At 38.7% G+C, this 19266-nt stretch overlaps 1 protein-coding gene across 2 annotated transcripts in view; it reads left to right on the top strand.

Moving 5' to 3' along the window:
* Nucleotides 1-19266, top strand: part of AGTR1 (angiotensin II receptor type 1) — a 46559-nt gene that overhangs the window by 4890 nt on the left and 22403 nt on the right. For both annotated transcript variants that reach the window (XM_062178602.1, XM_062178610.1), the window contains exon 2: nt 5368-5450. The gene's annotated coding sequence lies outside the window, so the exon portion shown is untranslated. The remainder of the gene's footprint in view (nt 1-5367; nt 5451-19266) is intronic.

Raw genomic sequence — 19266 nt, 5'->3', positions numbered from 1 at the left:
ACATATGGCTGTGTGCTCTTAAAGAGAATTTATGATTGCTAATTTGCCTTCTAAGCTTCTTTAGATATTTTCTCATTTGGTATTAATCAAAGCTCTTCTTATCTACTTTGGAGAATGAAGAATTATGTCTCTGAAATGTATGAACAACAGTAGCAAACTCTTGTAGTGAGGAAATACTGTGGATCTGAGTGATATTGGGCTCTGTGCACACACCAAAGAACGAAAACAACCTTTGCCCCATAAGTGCACTGAGCGCATTGAGCACAAGTTTAGAAAAGGAAACCATTTCAAAATGTCCCCTCCTTCTGCCCTGCCTTCCAGATTGGTAGAATGTCTGTTGTGGCCATATTATTTGGTTCTGGCCATTTCCATAGTATCCACTGCTCCTTTCTTTCTTCTGAGGATTCTAACTCCTTTAATAGACTACATCTGATGCTGCTTTGTCTTCTATTACTTAAGGTTCCACTTCTAGTACCAAAAGCCACTTCCTTGCCTCTTTGGTATTGTTTTTAGCTAAAACTATGGCAAGTTTTAAATGCATTTTTCAGATCCCTATGTTTTATAAGGAGAATATTAGAGAATGTTTTTCTAATGTTGTTTAGGTATGTTACCCTCTTACACACAGTAAATTTACTTAACATCGATGCTTTAGTCTTGCAGATTAGGGAACTAAACACTGGTAATATTTTTCAATCTAAAACAGCAATGCCAAGAGGAAAGTTAAAAAGTAAGAAAGGGAAAGTTGGAAAACAATAGAAGTTGAAATTTCAAGTCAGTGGTGCTTCAGGTGTTGGAAGGCGGGTAAGGGGAGAACATCAGAATCACCCAGGGAGATACTGAATCTATGTGGATCATCTACACCTTCTCCCCTACCCCTTTGCCATTCCTCTTGTTTGAAACCCACTGTACTGGAAATCAGGAGCAACCATCCACAGTCACCTCAGTGCTGCATCCAAACCTGCACCATGGGTGTCACTTGGGAGTTGATAAGCAATGCAGACTCTCAGACCCCACCAGGACCCACTGGATAAGCATTTTAGCAAGGCCCCAGGTGAGTCAAATGCACAGTATACAATGCCTGTGGCTTACTTAGAATGCTCACCTGGATCAGGGGTAAGGAACGTTTTTTTCTGCCCAGAGCCATGTGGATATTTATAACATCATTTGCGGGCCATACACAATTATCAGCTTAAAAATTAGTCTGCTATACATTTATTAAATTTCAAATCCAGCCTGCAATTGCATTGGGTTCTTATATGGACCCCTGGCTAGACATTTCCCACCCTGACCCAGAGGTTATTTTCGTGGCTTTTTAATAAGCTAACATTTGAAGTAAAGTTAACATCAGTCGAGCACATACAATGTGCCAAACACAATGTTTAACCTTTACTGTTCTGTTTAATCCTTACAGTAACCCTCTCAGATGGTCACTGCTTTCTCCTCACTGTGTAGATTGGGAGATTGAGCAATGAAGAGATAAGTAGCTTGCTCAAATATAATAATGAATAGAGTCAAGATTTAAACCCAGGGAGTCTGATCCCAAGGCCCGTGGTCTGAGCTGTTGCTCCAGTATATGAATGTACAAGGCAGGCTGCTTTTTAAGGCAAACTAGTTACATGGGAATTGATTTACAGTTATAAGTTGAAATCAAGTCCTGTTTTCTTCACCGAAAAGAAAAACATATTCCATTCCTTTTTAGTTATAACGTTTGCCTGTCGTCTTACTAGATAGAATAAGGATGAATTCTAGAAATTCCTTCTTTAGTTGGGAAAAATGCTAAAACTATGATAGCCAGTCTGAATTCATCAAAATGCATATATGACATTTTTCCATATCAGTTATATCTCAATAGCCCTTTTTACAAGAATAGATGATACACTATTAGTAACTTCATTTTTCCCATATCTAAAATTTACTGTTTATCTTTGGTGTTCTAAAACTGTAAAGACCATTCTCTCTTTAATTGAATAAGTCATTTTCTAAAATACATAAACTGATCAGCATTCCACAACAAATTATATATTACTTTTTCAGTTTTTAATATAAGTGCTTATTTACTGCACCATGGTCTACAAAACTGTAGTCAACTGCAGTAACTAACCAGATACTTGCCAACCAGCTGGTGATTGACTGTAAGCCAGCGGCTCCCCAAATGATTAGATCCCTGAAGGATTTCTCCCAGGGCACGCAGGTGCTTTGACAGCTCTCAGTTGAATTTAGGCGAATATCTGTTGTTTTCACAGAGGCATACTGGTGTTGGTCAAAAACCAGAGGTGTGTTCTGATCGTATAAGTCAGCAGAGGTCTGCCAATAGGACTGAGCAGCTGAATTTCTCCGTAGTGAACGAACATCTCTGGGAGCCCAGATTTCACCAGCTGGAGCTAGAACTTTAGATATGTAGGCGGCACTAACAGCATAGTATCTAACCTGTGAGTTACACATTAGGGCAAAATGAATCCAAGGCAATCATCATGCCATGCCAAGTAGTGTGGACTGGGGAAGGGAAATAGTACCAGGGAGCTGTATTATGCATAGCAGGCTGAGTTTATGAGTACTAATAAATGATAAAGTGCCAATGATCACCCCCTATGGCCCAAATAATCTCACTGGCTTTACTAAGCCCAAATATTTGTGACTGTGACTATGAATTTACTCTGCACTAGGATTAAGTCTAAATAGAATGAATAAAAATCTCATAGCATTTCTTCTAGAAAACATCATATATTTACAATTTTCTGCTGATATATACTTCATTTTTTGTCCCAAATTCTTCTTGTTGTCCAATGCAAATACATTTAACATGCTTCTGAACCAACGTGGTACTCCCCTAGAGCAAGAATGTTCCACTAATCCAGACGTAAGAAATTTTCTTTCCATGCAAATGATGTCACTTCATGTAAAACACATCCTACCATGATGTGTCCCAGCCCTTAACCTTCACACAGTTTATTGCTGCCACTTTATCAGGAATGGAAAAGGCTTCGAGGTGATTCTTGTATAATGATTCTTGAAAATGTCCTGGCCTTTGATCTACTGAGTTATCAGCATGGATTTTTGTGAAAAACATGTATCTATTCCTAGTCTTTTAAAGTCCCATATGGTAGAACACTATATGGTATTTTTGAAATATTTAATGACTGAAAGAGGAGCAACCGGGACTAGAACCCGGTGCCCAAATGGGATGCCGGTGCTGTAGGCAGAGAATTAACCAAGAGAGCCCAGCGCTGGCCCCCTTTATACTTCTTACTTCCTATTTGTCTTGGAATTAGGATTACTTTCCTCGTAATCCACTATCCATTTCAGTTCTTAGACAATCATTACTAACTATTTGGAAAACAGTACCATAAACCTGACACTTTCTATAAATTGTTTTCCTATAATTCTCATATTCTCTTGGTATTTTATAAAAGATATCTTCTTATAGAAAATTTTATTTTTTCCTAGTAGATTGTTCTAATGCCAAAATCTTCTATATAACAATGCTATAGTTAAGTTGATGTAAACAGTTGTTTAAAAAAGTGAAATAAGCTGGACGTAGGAATACAAATATCACGTTTTCATTTACATGTAGGAGCTAAAATTTTAAAAGAGAAAAAATAGATAAATAATCAAAAAACAAAAACGAAAAAGAAATGCCTGTGTATATCAGTATTGCTATAAATATAGTTTTGTAAATTTTTATTTTATACCTTTGTCACACCAATGGTTAAGAACGTTATATTACTATAATGATCTGTGATTACTTGATATTCACTTATTTTATAAGCCAATCCCAAAAAGACAAATATCATATATTATCAGTGATATGTGGTAGCTAATATAGAAAAAATGAAAAAGTATAAAAATGAAACTAACATCTTATGATTTGATTATTTTTATAGCCCTTGTCTATATTCCTGTGGAACAGTGGTCTCCCTACTTTGCATTTGCTGAACACTATAGTTAGTGATGCATTGGAGGGTGAACCAAAGGCAAAAGGAAGACCTTTCTCTCTGTCTCTCTCTCTCACTGTCCACTCTGCCTGTCAAAAAAATTAATTAATTAAATAAAATAAAATAAAAATGTATGAACAAGATCATTGATACATTTTTAACACCCAAAAGAGACAGAAAAGAATGAATGAAAGATATAGGCCCATTTATAGCAAGTTAGCTAAATAAATTTTCATGTATCAATGCAATTAATGAAATATGGCATAGTCATCAAAATATAAGATAGATCTATAAATGCTGATGTGGAAAATTTTACTAGCCTTACTGAGTAAAATAAAAGGAAACAAAGACCATAAAAGTATAATATGTAGAATCAGAAAATATGGATGTACACATTTATATGCATGCAAATGCATTTTTAAAATTCTAGATGGGTACATAAGAAATTATTAGCAGTAAGTAACTTTGGGAGGTAAATCCAGAGAGAAGATTAGAGGGAATGAGCAGATATTTTCTTTCATTTTATATTCTTTTCCAACTTGACATTTATACCACATTCAGGTATAACTTCATGATAAAGAAAAACAGAAAAAAAGATACTGTAAAAGGCATTTTTTAAAATTATGGTACAATAACATTTGTATAAACCTTACAGCAAAAAGAAAATGAAGTCACTCAGCAAAGTTTAGCTGTAAATTCACAAGTAGAAATACAATCCATTATTGCATATTTCTTATATTTGGTAGCTATGTCTTCACAAAGTAAGAACAGAGCTGGAATAAGACTACACTATTTCAGCCAAAAGCACTTTTTTTTTTTTCTTTCTCCAGTGTCTATCTACAACGTATCAGGGAAGATACTGACCATAAACAGAAAAGGGATGAGAGTCAGCAACTTTAGCTAACTCTGTATAAGGAAAAATATGTCCTTGATGTAGACCACAAAGTATTTCATTCCCTTCTTTTTTTTAAAAAAAAAAAAAAAGTATTTATTTACTTGAAAGTCAGAATTACACAGAGAGAGAAGGAGAGGCAGAGAGAGAGAAAGAAAGAGAGAGGTCTTTCATCCGCTGGTTCACTCCCCAATTGGCCACAATGGCCGGAGCTGCACTGATCTGAAGCCAGGAGCCAGGAGCTTCTTCTGGGTCTCCCACATGGGTGCGGGGGCCCAAGGACTTGGGCCATCTTCTACTGCTTTCCCAGGCCATAGCAGAGAGCTGGATTGGAAGTGGAGCAGCCAGGTCTCGAACCGGCGCCCATATGGGATGCCAGCACTGCAGGCGGCAGGCTTTACCCACTACACCACAGAGCCGGCCCCTTAATTCCCTTCTAAAACCTTCTTAATATGCAGTCTTAGTGACTACTCTGTAACTTAAAAAATAGAAATCTGATCATATATAGTAAATAATTTTAATGTTTCATTTTTTTTGTTCCAGATTTGAAACATCATAGATTATTCTAAAATGGCTGGGTTTTTATCTGAATAAGTCAAAGAAGCCATCCAGGAAGTCGATATCAGGTAAATGTCTTTCATCTATAGCATTGTAACTAGACATCCATGGTTTCCTTGAATCTATCAACAATGGAGGTAACACAAGAAACCACAGGCACCATTGTCCTGTAAAAGAAACAGAGGAAGTAGGAAAGAATGAAGTCCTATTCTTAGCTCGTGCTCTCCAATATACAAATACAGACTAAGAGTATATGTATTGATATGACTTTATGTGAAACATCAGAATTACCAAGTATTTCCATTCGTGTACAGATACATAAACCATGTGAGAGATTTGCAACCTGTTGGCAAGGCGTCCTCATGGTCATAGTCACTTGCAGCAAGCACTGTTGGGCTTGTAATGCCCTGAAATCTAAAGACCACAAACATTAAATCTGACCTGCTCATCTTCAGAAAACAACAGAGTCTCACTCTTACAAAGTGGCATTAATCATGTGGCTTTACACAGTGGAGCAGTAACCTCTCTCAGAACCTGGTGCAGACAGCAGCAGAGTTGGCCAGGGCCACTACGTATGTCCATCTCCAATCTCCTTGGCCTATATAATATTTTTCACAAAAAAGCATCCTGGATTTATTCAACTAACAGGATGTTTTTCCTTTGAAAAAAACAAAACAAAAACGTTCAGCTCAAAGAATAAGACTTCAGCTTCCCTAGTCCTGGGAGGAAAATGGAAAAATGTAGCTTGGGCCAATTTGAGTATGTTGTATTTTCATTTTATCAAAGTAGAGAATAGGTAGACTAGGTAGGTGCTGAGTAGGCAGATAAATATATTAGACATAACTTCATTGTTCTTTGTTAGATTGGTAAGTAGAAAGCACCTTCTGGAAGATATACTATGGTGGTGGTTTTAGGAAACTATTTAGAATGGCTTTAATCTTGCAGATAAAACAGCAGCATTCTTCAGAGATCTTGGGTTGTTTTATGTTTGAGGTGTGGTTGAGCTTAGGAGTCTGGGTTGTGCATGTTTTCTGTAAAAATTGAGCTCTGGAATCTGCACGATAATGTGTATACTAGTGAGGTAGACACTAGGACAGTATATCTTATGTTACATCCTAAGAGCATTGAGCAGAAGGTGCTGTTTCTCCTTAATATCCCATTAGCACTTCAGTGGTAGAAGGAGGACAGTAAATCCAGAAAGTTCCTGCTAGAAGGGATTCTTGCACCTGCTTCCCTTCTGTATTTCCAAAGCCTTCAGTTTTAAACATTTGCACATTTGTAGCAGAACTTCACAAATATCTCTGATGCTTGCTTAAGAATAACAAAAACTGAAAAAGCCATTCTTTTAAAATCTGTAACTTTTTCAGATCTTTAAGTTTTAGATGAATAAGCAAAACATACTTCATTATAAGAAACTGGTTTTTGTTTATTAAAGAAATGAAGCTATATTAATTCTACCACTAACTATCAATTTTTCCCCTTGGTTTCCTATAAAATAATATCCAAGTCCCCAGCCCAATCAGTGGGCACTATACAGAAATGCAAAAAGTATTTGGAGGGGTGAGCATTTGGCCTAGCAGGTAAGCCATGGGTTATATTGGAGTGCCTGAGCTGGAGTCCCAGCTCTGCTGTGGATTTCAGTTGCCTACTAAGGCACACCTGGGAGGCAGCCTGTGATAACTCAAGTAGATGGGTTCCTGCTACCCACATGGGAAACTTGGATTTTGTTTCCTTCTAGTTTCAGCCCAACCCAGCCTGCGAGGGTGAACTAGTGACTAGTAGATGGGAACACTCTCATTCTTCTGTGTACCTCTCAAAACTTTTTTGAGTATTTGCAGAAGGACCTTCTGAACCCTGCAATATCCTTTTACAACTTTTACCAACTTAAAACTACAGAACTCTGATCTCTTATTGATTTAAACTAGTAATGTGTAAACAGCAATTCAGAGCTTGCGTTATAGGACCAAACAATTCATGTTGAAATCTACTTACGACATATGGGGAAAGCCTGATTAGTGTAGTTTAAAAAACAGAGAACTGTGTTCAGTGGCTTGAAATTTATAGGCCTGTACCATTCAGTATAGTAGCCATTTGTCACAAGTGACCATTTAAATTTACATATAAATTAATTAAAATTAAATACAATCTAACAGTCAGTTCTTCAGTCATGCTATTCACATCTCAAGTGCTGAGAAAATACATGTGGTTAGAGGACAGTACACACTCCGAACATTTCTGTCTTCCTAGAAAGTTCTCTGGACAGTACTGCTATATGATGAATTGATTAATAATTCGTTGGACTTCCGTTACCACTTGGCAAGCTTACTAGGAAATGTTTCTATATCTTGAAATTCTAATCTCAGTGTTGGGTTATCTGGTGTATACTCTTCACAGGCCCCTTTTTATTTTCTCTATTGTCTGCATATTAAAATATATAGGATGAATGTTTAATTTACTCCGTTAAAGTCTGAGATTCTTGGTTTCCTAAAAATTGTGAAATACCCACAGTTATACCGAACAGAGGACAGAACTAGAAAGCCGCGGGCTTGTTTACCTGCATCGCTGATATCTCCAAATAAGCAAACCTAAAGACGATATAGGATCATTCTGAAGGCCGATATTGTCTTCCTCACTCTGTCTTCTGTAAGGTTTTGGTTTTCACTCAGTGATAACTACATCTCGATTTTATTGACTTCACCTCAGCTGATTTTGTCTTATAAACTACTGGAATAGTCAAACAAAGTAAGCAATAGAATACTTCTTTGCCTTCTCTTTTTTTATGAATGTATACATGATGTGTTAAGTCTGTATCCTCACTTAAATTTACAAGTATATATCATAGATAACAGTAGTTTGTTTTGTTTTTGATTATTATAATCACTCCCTGTTACAGTATATTCTGAAAGTTCTTTGTCATCATTTTTCCACTAACATGATCCCATTAATAAAACGTCAGTCTCAATTATTTTCCAGTCATTTGTACCTAGCAGTTAGGTTACATTTGTTTCCTGAGCTAATGATTATCTGTTACACAAGGCAAAAAATTAAAAGCAAATTTGTCTTTGAATCACTGAAGCATCAAGAATTTGCAATAGCGACATAACTAGCATGAGAAAGGGATATGAAAACACAGCCAATACTCCATTATACACTTGGCAGTATCATTTTTCAGTGGAAGAATAAGTACATGCCTGCCAGAATCTTACCAATGGGGAAAAAAAGACAAAACAAATATTCGACATTTGTGATTTTTTTCAGTAAACAAAAGCAGAGCTTGCTTTATAGAGTAAGCTACTTTTTACACAGTTTATCTACAGTAATAGTGTTCATTTGCCAATAGTATTCATGTGCTTAAATAAATAATGTAGCTAGATATTCTTAGCATATAACTGAAAATATAGAAAATTCTACTTTGTTATTATTCATATTTTTAACAATTAAACCAGAGAACCTCCTCTAAAGTCTTACAACAGACAAGGACGAACCCTCACTAATCCCAAGGATAAAAGCACAAGTCCCCAGTGCCTGAAGGCCTTGGGATGCCCCAGCCTGGCCAGAAACTTACAGAAGGCACAGAATAGACAGAAAATCCACAGCATCCCCTGAGGCGTCCCGTCAAGCTCTATGATTTCTGCCTCTCCACATGGCGAAGGGAAAGACTTGGACTGTTGGGAGAAATGTGGCCCCTTCCCTTCCTCAAGGAAGATGGAATCTAATGAGGGTTGAACCTGCAGGGAATCTCCCAGCTGGCTTCTCTGGACAGGCAGACGTCACGGACCACAGGGAAACCCATGCTCTTTTCTTTCTTCATGCTCAAACATAAACTTAGCAGCTTCATGGGAAAAAATGAGGGAACTTCAACTATGATTTTTTTTTTTTGACAGGCAGAGTTAGACAGTGAGAGAGAGAGACAAAGAGAAAGGTCTTCCTTCTGTTGGTTCACCCCCAAAATGGCCTCTACGGCTGGTGGCGTAGCACTGCGGCTGGCGCGCTACGCCGATCCAAAGCCAGGAGCCAGGTGCTTCCTCCCGGTCTCCCATGTGGGTTCACAGCCCAAGCACTTGGGCCATCCTCCACTGCACTCCCGGGCCACAGCAGAGAGCTGGACCGGAAGAAGAGCAACTGGGACAGAATCTGGCGCCCCGACCAGGACTAGAACCCAGGGTGCTGGCATCGCAGGCGAAGGATTAGCCTAGTGAGCCGCAGCGCTGTCCTCAACTATGATTTATTAAAGACAACTTCTATTGCACCTTCCTTTATGACAAGTGACATTTTAGATGTTAGAGAAAACATTTTACTGGCCTTTTTGAGTCTTTGTTTTGTTTCTGGCCTCACATTGAAGCCTTAAAGCTGAAGCTCCTGTGCCTGATGGAATTCTTGTAACATACAGTTGTGTATCGTATAAAGATACCACTCTGTTTCTCTATGTATTCTAACTCTTGTTGTTTATTAAGAATGATAAGCATGGCTTTTCAGCTTTAAAAAAGAAGTTCAGAGAATTCACCTCTAAATGCAGAGATTCTGTTTTGCTGCCAAGAAGTTTTTGTAGGTACCCAAAGTGTTGCGTCCTCTCCATTCAACTACTAAGTCAATTTGTTTAAGACTCTTAAGAAGATGTAGATGTGTAGGAGTCATCTTTTAAATTCCAGAAAAGCCAGGATATCTCAGAAATGTAAAATGCAACGCAGACCTGATGGAAGATAAGCGGCTATCTGGAAGGAGGCCTTTGATGCCTTTCCAGAATTTAAACAAATGCTGGACTCACTCACCCCCAGAGTCAGGGACAACCGGAGCAAAGTGCAAGTCCATACTGCAGCCAGGAGCAGCAGAGCTCTGCCTGTCATCCCAGCAAGGTCAGGACATTTGTGCACACAGAGGGGCACTGTAAAAACCAAACAGAGTCACAAAGCAAGCACAGGGGGGCGCTGACTTTTGACCTATGCCCTGCACCCTGGCTCTGCAGTGATTCTTCTAGATCAAAAAGAAGAAAACAAGATGGGCCTTTCACTGTGTCCTGGTTCCTCAGGTGGGGTCAGTTTAGGATGGTAGGAGGGAATAAAATAACCCATTGTCTTCCTTAACAGCATAAAGCAAAGGGAAAGCAATGCAAATTGGGGCCATTAATAACAACAGCTTCTCCTGGGATGTAGAAGATAATTATATAATCCTAGTGGGCCAGGCATATTTTATTCAATCCACAACCATTAATGAATACTAGCCTTCATTTTACATAGAGGGTGTTTATTTATCTTCAGTTGGATAAATACAACTGGCATTGGAAATGGTTCTGTGAGCAGTATTGGCCACAGCACATCAGCCTTCTAGAAGGCTCCCCTTGGACTTCTGCTAGAATTTAGACTTAATTAGATGGATGGATTAGACAAAACATATTATCTGAATTAAAAAGTGAGAAATACAATATGCACCGATTAAGTGAATGAAAATCTGCACTGTGAATAAAATAATAATACAAATCGATTTTGTAATTTTTATTTTTGATTCCTTAAGATAATGTGACAAATTGAACAAACTTAATCTTACATCTTAACATGAAGAAATCTGTATAACCTCTCTTTGTGATTTCTTTTCTTCTTAGGAGGCTGCTTTAATATCTTTCACTTTCATTTTTTTCATTTTTGCTGTCTGGTGTCACCCTCTGACAATTCACATTGGTAGTGATGGGGGGGGGTGATATATGTGTGTGTGTGTCTCCCAAGAGAAAGTAATTCTGCAGTCTTCCCCAGCAATTCAGTGTAACAATTAAGAACCCTTAAGCTAAATAGGAAAATTCATTTCACAGGAAACTTTTATTCAATATGTATAATTAGTTTTAGTTAACTTTATTAATGAAATGTCGCAAATCAATTAGGTTTGCAATAATCAGATGCTGAGGACCCAAGAGGGGCCATTTGTCTCACAAGAGGGGAAGGTGATATACAATTTAGTTGGGAAGCAAATGTAATTAGATTTGATCAGTTGAGTATTCCTGTCCTGATGTACAGTCAGCACATACCCGAGCCCAAGTGTATAGTTGAAAAAGAGATAGGAAAAACAGTGTGACTTAGAAAATGTCCTCATGGTCCTATTGGCCACCACTGGCAGATGAAGAACGCCTTTGAAAGCACAAGAATACAGGTTTTTTTCAAGCAGAGCTGTGTTTTTAATTTCATTTTCAAATCTGAATGTAAAGCAATATAAAAGCTCCCCTATTTGTCACAGACTCCACCACTCCCTAATGCCTTATATTAGTGTTGCACATATTTATTAACTATCCAAACCCTAATGCCATGTCTATTTGCAACTAACATGACCTAGATGGTACTTATTTAATAGGTGTGAAGTAATTCTAAAGTTTCTTCCCTGACTATAATATAGGAACAGGAAAGCAATACCATGATTATTAAAATCCTTCTGAAATAGCATGATGTTAAATACCAGGTATCCCTCCTGAGTACTACAGTTTGCAACAGATTCTGTAGTGGTTTACTCAGTGAGTATCTGTGAACACCTACGTGCTAGTATCTTATTTATTTTATTTTGTTTTTATTTATTTGAACAGCAGAGTCAGAGAGATACATAGTGCATTCATCTACTAGTTCACTCCACAAATGCCTGCAACGGTGGAGTCTGGGCCAAACTGAAGCCAGGAGCTGAGAACTCGGTCTGGATCTTCCATGAGAGTAGCAGGGGCCCAACTACAGGAGCTGCCCCCCAGGGTGCACATTACCAGGAAGCTGCAATTGGGAGGAGACTTGAACCCAAACACTCTGATCTGGGCTATGGCCATCCCAAGCAGTGTCTTAACAACTACACCAAATGCCCACCCTGGGAGCAGGCATCTCAATTCTCATCTTAACTGCTAGGCCAAACACCCATCCTGTTAGATTATTTTTAGTGAAATCTTTGCCTTCTTATATAAATATACCAGTGTACTTAAGTCCTATGGATGCCACTAAATGCAAAGCAATTTTCTATAATGGTTATTCCAATTAGATACTTTGTCTTCAAGTCCAACAAGAAAATTCTAAATAAAAGAAATGGAATTGTGTGTGTGTGTGTGTATGAGAGAGAGAGAGAGAGAGAGAGAGAGATCCATCCACACATAAACTGGAATAGAATTTTTTCATGGAAAATTTCAAACCAACTAATTCTAAAAATGTATGTAGAGTCTGAATGAAGAAACAGTTCTGACTTGGTGTTATTTTCTAGGAGTGTTGTTTTCTCATAACCCCCATGCTTTTCTCCTGTCCTGCTATTCTTTAAGATTTCCTAATGAGGATTAGGGAACAGGCATATTTAACAATCTGTGTTTGCAGGTTGGAAACAAGAACATGAAGACTAATAGTTTCTCTCCTGCTAATTTGATTTTCTACAGCTCCTCTCCTTCTAACTTAGGCAAAGGACTTAGTTACTATTTCCAGCAGATGGGGCCACAGAAAGACATGCATCTGTGGTGTCATTGCCTCCCCAGTGGGCTGGCTGCCTGACAGGCCTCCGAGAGCCCTCCCTGTGAGTAAGAAAGGAGAAACCATCATGAACAGAATGAGGGGGGAAATGCAACTTGCTTTATTGGTGAAAAACAATAGCTCGATGGTTGGGAAGTTTGGTGGGTTAAAAGGTTTTACAAGTAATGTGATTCCTGATCAAGCAAATCTCATCATCCTTGCTTATTGCCACTGGATTTGTCAAATAAGGTTTTGGCAAGTTTATTTCAAACTTCTAATCTTGAGTAAATCAATAATTAAATACCATTAGGAGGAAGCATTTTTATATCAGAAAACTTAGGTGATAAAAAGTGGAGTTTACCCTTGCATTAGTCACATATACTCATCTTTCCCATTAAAAACAGTTCTCATTTATGAGAACCTATGACTTTTCTGGCCTTTTATCTATGATCTTATTTAATTCAGTCTCCACACTTCTCTGAGCCTTAGAGGGTTTGTGACTTGGCCAACTTTTAAACAGCTAGTATTCTGATTTGAATCTAGAATTTTATTAAACTATATCAGAGCCGTGTGCTCAATCCCTATGCAGCTGTGCATCTTAACCCCAAACCGCATTGTGTCAAAATTTTGTCTCTGCAAATGGAACTGAACTGTGGTCTAAACAAAGCTATAGAAGGGGAGGATGGTCTTCAGCAGGCCCATGCCACGGCCACCAGGCCCCCTTCCCTCCTCCCGCCTAATCTCACCATGCAATCATTGTCACAGGGCCCTGGTCTCTCAGTACTAGAGAGGCTCCTGGTAAGTAAGGCTGAGTTGCCGCCTCAGAAGGGAGTGCAGCCCTAGGCTGCCTGGGTGTGACTGACTCTCTAACCTGGAAAAGAACCCCATATAAACGTTCGGGTAGAATTCCAGGTTGTAGGGACAGTTGTTAGCACAAATGCAGTTAGATCTCTAATTCTCAATTGATTTCCCAACCCCCCTTGTATTACTAACATCACGTAAGCCCAATCCTGCCAAGAACTGGCACACTGAGACCAGGATAAACACCTGGCTCCTGCCATCGGATCAGCGCGGTGCGCCGGCCACAGCGCGCTACCGCGGCGGCCATTGGAGGGTGAACCAACGGCAAAAGGAAGACCTTTCTCTCTGTCTCTCTCTCTCACTGTCCACTCTGCCTGTCAAAAAAAAAAAAAAATACCTAATCTTTAACAAGAAGTTTTCCTTTTCTCATACAAAAACATGAACACTGATGTGAACTGACCCGGACCCCCGTGCCTCCTGGTTTGGGGAAGCATGCACCTGTTTTGCAACTCCTGTGTGTCCTTGGACATTGCTGCATAAAGGCCAAACTGCCAAAGTCTAGTCCTTCTAACTCTATGTAAAATCTTTTTAGTTATATGTCAGTCTCTTGGCCCTGTTCTCTTTGGTGCTAGTTGCAATTCTAAATCCAAATCCCCTTAGTGCTCAGAAGAAGAGCTGAGCTCAAAGAATGCTTGTAATTTAATCAGAATTTATCCCCACTAAAAAGCTCTGTAGTCACTACTTCCCTCAATTCCCTCTCCCAGGTTTTCTCTCCTGAAAAGAGCTAATATGCAGCATTTATGGGAAAACAAACTTCTCTAGTCACTAGGAGAGGAAAAATGGAAGGGTTGAAAATAGCATTTTAAGCAAGATCATTTTCTTTCTCTCTCAGTTCTCTCAGTTTAAACAGATTCTTATATTCGGTGTTTTAAACTTTCCTGAAGCTGCTGCCTGTCTCTGGCTGACTCTTATTTCAATGTGATGTTTTGTCTGATAGAGTCACAAATATAAGTCATCACTCAGATCAGGAAAAAAATGAGGCTTCACCTAAATGGCACAGACTTCTCTCGCAGAAACCTAAAAGTCAAAATTCTCATGTCCAGGAATGAATCATGTTTGAAACTCTCCCAATGTGTGATCTAGTTTCAAGGGTGAAAACTTTGAGAGAACATTCTGGGGAACAGCTGTTGCCAAGCACTCTTTCATACACATAATCTTATCCATTTCTCATGACAACACTTAGTGATAACCATGATTATCGCCACTTTATAAATGAAGATAGGAAAGAGCAAAGAAGATAATCAAATAATCATGAACATCAATAACTGAACACCTTGTGGTGTCAGGCACTGGGTTGGTCACTCCAGCTGCATTTTTCTTATTTAGTCCAGCTACAGAGAACTAAAGTGTAAGTTCTCTTGTTGCTCCACTTTTTCACAGAAACTGATGCTGAGTTACCCACATTGCTAACCACTGCCAAGGTCAAAACTTGAATTTGGGACTGACTCCAGCATCTTGGTTCCAATCATTTCTCCCCCTGCAGCAACCCACCAAATTCTCCAGAGCCTGCCATCTTACTGTTACTATTTAATTAACTGCTACAATAGCAGCTTTTTTTTCATATAAGTAAACACTGTGCTAGTATTTAATTATAGGTTTATATAGATATCGGGTGCCAGTATAAACTAGCATCATTTTAAATAATAGTAGAAAAGTCAAGAACTCTGAAAGGAATGTTCAGAATACAGTAAAGCAGATATTTTTCTGTCACTTTTCAGGGAGGAAAATTGCTAATTCATATGCCACCAGCCAAGGGCAGAAATGCAACAGGAAATGGAGAAAAACTTAACTACTTTAAATAATGTGGTCTGTAGTACAAATTATTGTGCTGTGAATTAGTTTCCATCTGTAGAATTGATCATTTGGATTATATAGACAAGTAGTGCAAGACCTTTAAAAAATTCTTGAATCGAGCTTTAAAATCTATATAAAACACTAGGCAATTTGCCTGCAAATACATAGAAAACACTTTTTAAAAGGATTAGATGAGTTATTTTCCTCTCCTTGAAATGAACTCAGCTGATCTGCCAAATAACACTTGCAAATTGTTGTGTTTTAATAAAGTGACAGACAGCGAGGGAAGCCACACTAGACTCTCCTGCTAGAGACACACAGGGCCAGGAACATGATGCAATAATGCCTTTTAAAAGAGGAGAGCCTCTTAGCATTACATCTTGCCTGGCAACAAACGTAGCCACTTACTCCAAATGCAGGCATAATTAGAATCTACGAAAATCTAACATCAGAATCCCAAACCCCTGTTGCAGGACTCAGTAAATTATAGCTTTCAGGTCTGTAATATTTCAACCATTCCACTTAACTATGTCAATATGTGAGTGTGTGATGTTAGGAGGCCTGCTCCATATGCTATGGAGAGGCTTCATCATTTGTAAACAGGGTGGCCCTGTGAGTGAAATACCTCATTTTTAGGTTTCTGGAAGGCTGCTACTGGCAGAGGGCAAACCCAAGTGGACAACTCTAGTGAAAATCCCAAAGAGACATGCCACGCTGGGAAGCACTGCACGAGGTATCACAAGCCAGCACTTCTATTGTAACTTCAACCTAGCAAGCCCAGGCTTCTGCATTAGTTCATAAAATTGTGTCAACGCTTTATAAAATAAACCTGAAGGGGCATTAAAATTTAAGCTAATAAAATATGACCAATAAAAGAAGATTTTATTTAAAAACCCTCATAAAAATGGTAAAATTGGTGGTTTTAATGACCTAAATGAGAATCCAATTACTTTTTCTTTTGTTGTAGTGGGAAATAAATGCTTTAAAATTTGGAGTTAAAATACAGAGATCTTTAATATATTAGGGTTGGGGGACTATTTTGAATGGGCATTTTTGCAGAAAAATACATTTTGTTTCCCTGATTTGTGCCTGGCAGTTGATTTCTGTGTTTTAGAGAGAGAAGGTGTGCTCAGCCATCTACCAGCAATTTCTGGGAGACCTGGTCTTATTCCAAAAAGAAGAGTTCCTATTGAGTTTTTCTCCTTCCTTTCTTAAAAATTTCGCGATTTTTATGTCCTAGTGTTGTGTCTCAAAGAGATTTTAAATCTGAAGACACGGAAATAGGTACTGAGGTTGGGAGGGGAACGTCTCAGCCGGCTGCCCGCGACGTTTTTACATAGGTAATACAGACCTCTAGTGGCTGAACGCGCAGAAAGCCTCGGCCAGGAACGGAAGCGGTGCCAGAGGCGGTGCAAGGGAAATGGAGAATCATCCACATGGCAGTATTCTCACATTTCATAAAACAAGAAAAGGCAAGAAGGCGCTTCTAGAACAGGAGGAGCAGCCCCAGCCTTTTAGCTGTTAACTCCTCTAAAGCAAGCAAGGACCTAAGGATCAAAGGCCCAGCAGAGCAGTCTGGGGCTGTATTATTTTTCCTTCCACACATTATCAGAATGGAGCGGACAGACATTTCCGTGCTGTGAAACGGCTTTTCTTTTCCTCCAAGCACCGTTTTTGCTTCGTTGTGGCTTTGCTTCTTCTATGCCCCCAGGATCTCCAAGGAAACCGAAGGCTCAGTAGCTCCAGGTGCCTTCCCGGCTCTCAGGCTCTCTCCCTGGGCAGCGGCGCTGGGGGCTGGAGGATGGAGGAGTGATGCTCTCCAGGCTACAAAAGGGGGAAGCTATTTGAAACATCTACGAACTTAAGTGACTACTAAATGAGCCTTGAGACCTGTGCTTTTCAAACATCAGTGGTTGCCCAGCTCACCTGGAGAATCTTAAAAAAAAAAAAAAAAAAAAAAAAACTGCAAATTTTTCCCGAGATGGTTTTGCTTGGGAGACTCCCAGATGATGTTGACACCACTCAGCCTGGGCCACTCTAGCAATGGCAAGCAGTTTTATAGCATCTCTCTATATTTTTAACTATAAGTTTTACTGATTTCTTCTCTTTTTTTTCCTTTTTTTAATGACATCTCTTAAAATTTAATTTTTGAATTTGTAATACTTATCAAGGTCTCTTTCACTGACCTATGCACAAAATCTCTAAGGAATCTGTTTTGGAAGCTTTGAAAAGTTGATCTCATATTTTAAAAATAGGTGCAGTATCAACTGTTGAGCTTGGAGAGTCCATGGTAGTTGTGTGAACACTTCTCTAAGAACTTGGAGTTCTTGAGCACTTGTAGTCACAATTAAATATTTTATTAGCTATATTAGGAGACTAGGGAAGATCAGATTTTGTGCGTGTGCAGATTTATAGAAACATGACTAAGGACCCAAAGAATATTCACATCATACAATAATGCTGAGTACAAAATGGACAAGCTGAAACAATGGGAGTCGACAGATCAAAGCCTGGGAGAATGTATTTTTCAGTCCAAATCTGTTATAATTCCACCATTAAATAACTTCCCATTATAACATGTTGTCAACCTTAATTTTGAACTCCATAATTTTAGAACTTATATCATGAGGTAGTCTTTAAAAGCCTCTTATAAACTTTTACCATCTAGCTGCAAATCAGAAATAATATATTAACACGCTGTAGCATGGAGGGAGTACATAAATTATCATCATTGCCCTGCATGAATAGTAATTCACAGGTTTGGCTCTGACACGACTTAGATGAAATAATTAACTATGTACAGTACTTAACAGTATAAAAGTAATTAATCTAGATGCCTCATACTGCTTTGGCCTAAATAAACATGCAATAAAAAAGCCATAGGATTTTATAAGTTTTTCACTCATGTTACTACATTAGTAAGTTGGAATTTTAATATGTCAGAAGAAAAATAGCTTTCCTTTAAAAAATCATTTTCTTTTCAGATGTTAATGTTCTGATTATAAGCTGAGTGAGTTCCATTTTTTGTAATTGTGGGCAGATGTTCTCAATTAATAGTTTTATGCATTCCTTCTACTTTACAGTTTAGTGAAAATGACTTTATTGTAAATTAAGGTGTAAATAAGAAAAAATTAGATTCTTATTACTGCAAAATTGCATGGACTCTGTTGATAATATTACAGTCTTCTGTTGCTGTAGCTTTGGCAAAATGTTTCAGGTTAACTTGATTTTTGCCCCATGGATTCTTGGAGGAGGCGAGTTGTTCTGTGGCACCTTCAGGCCCTTTATCAGTAGATGCAAAAGGTACAGGGCAAGGTCATCAGTCAGCAAGAGGGAAGCCAGAAAGGCAAGGGTCCCCTGTTGGGGCAAGAGAAAACTCCCTCTGCTCCAGTCTGTTTTTAGCTCCTCTCTGTGTATGGATATTCCTTTGCCTAATTTTACAGACTATAGCATATATTCCCCTGTAGGGTTCCATCGATTAATCATTGTAGTACTTTGTGGAACTGTCCCCACTTCATCCATGAGTGAAGAAGAGACTAAGGCTGGGTTGTTCTTCCAAAATCAAACAACATGTAAGACATAGGGTCAAAACTCAAACAAACTTAAGAGACCTGCTTCCAGCCAAGATGAGTTACAGGGCTTGGAGTTGCCTCCCTGCCAAAAACAACTCAAGAAACAAACACCTGAATATACAGTAGCAGTTTTCAAGACAGTGGACATCAGGTGACAAAGGGCAATGACCCATATGAAGTGAGAAACAGAGGAGAGGAGTCCTGTCCTTGTC

The sequence above is a fragment of the Lepus europaeus genome, chromosome 2, assembly GCF_033115175.1.
Source record: "Lepus europaeus isolate LE1 chromosome 2, mLepTim1.pri, whole genome shotgun sequence".
Classification (NCBI taxonomy): Eukaryota; Metazoa; Chordata; class Mammalia; order Lagomorpha; family Leporidae; genus Lepus; species Lepus europaeus.
Note: the sequence above shows the minus strand (reverse complement) of the source record. Positions and strands in the feature narration are given on the sequence as shown.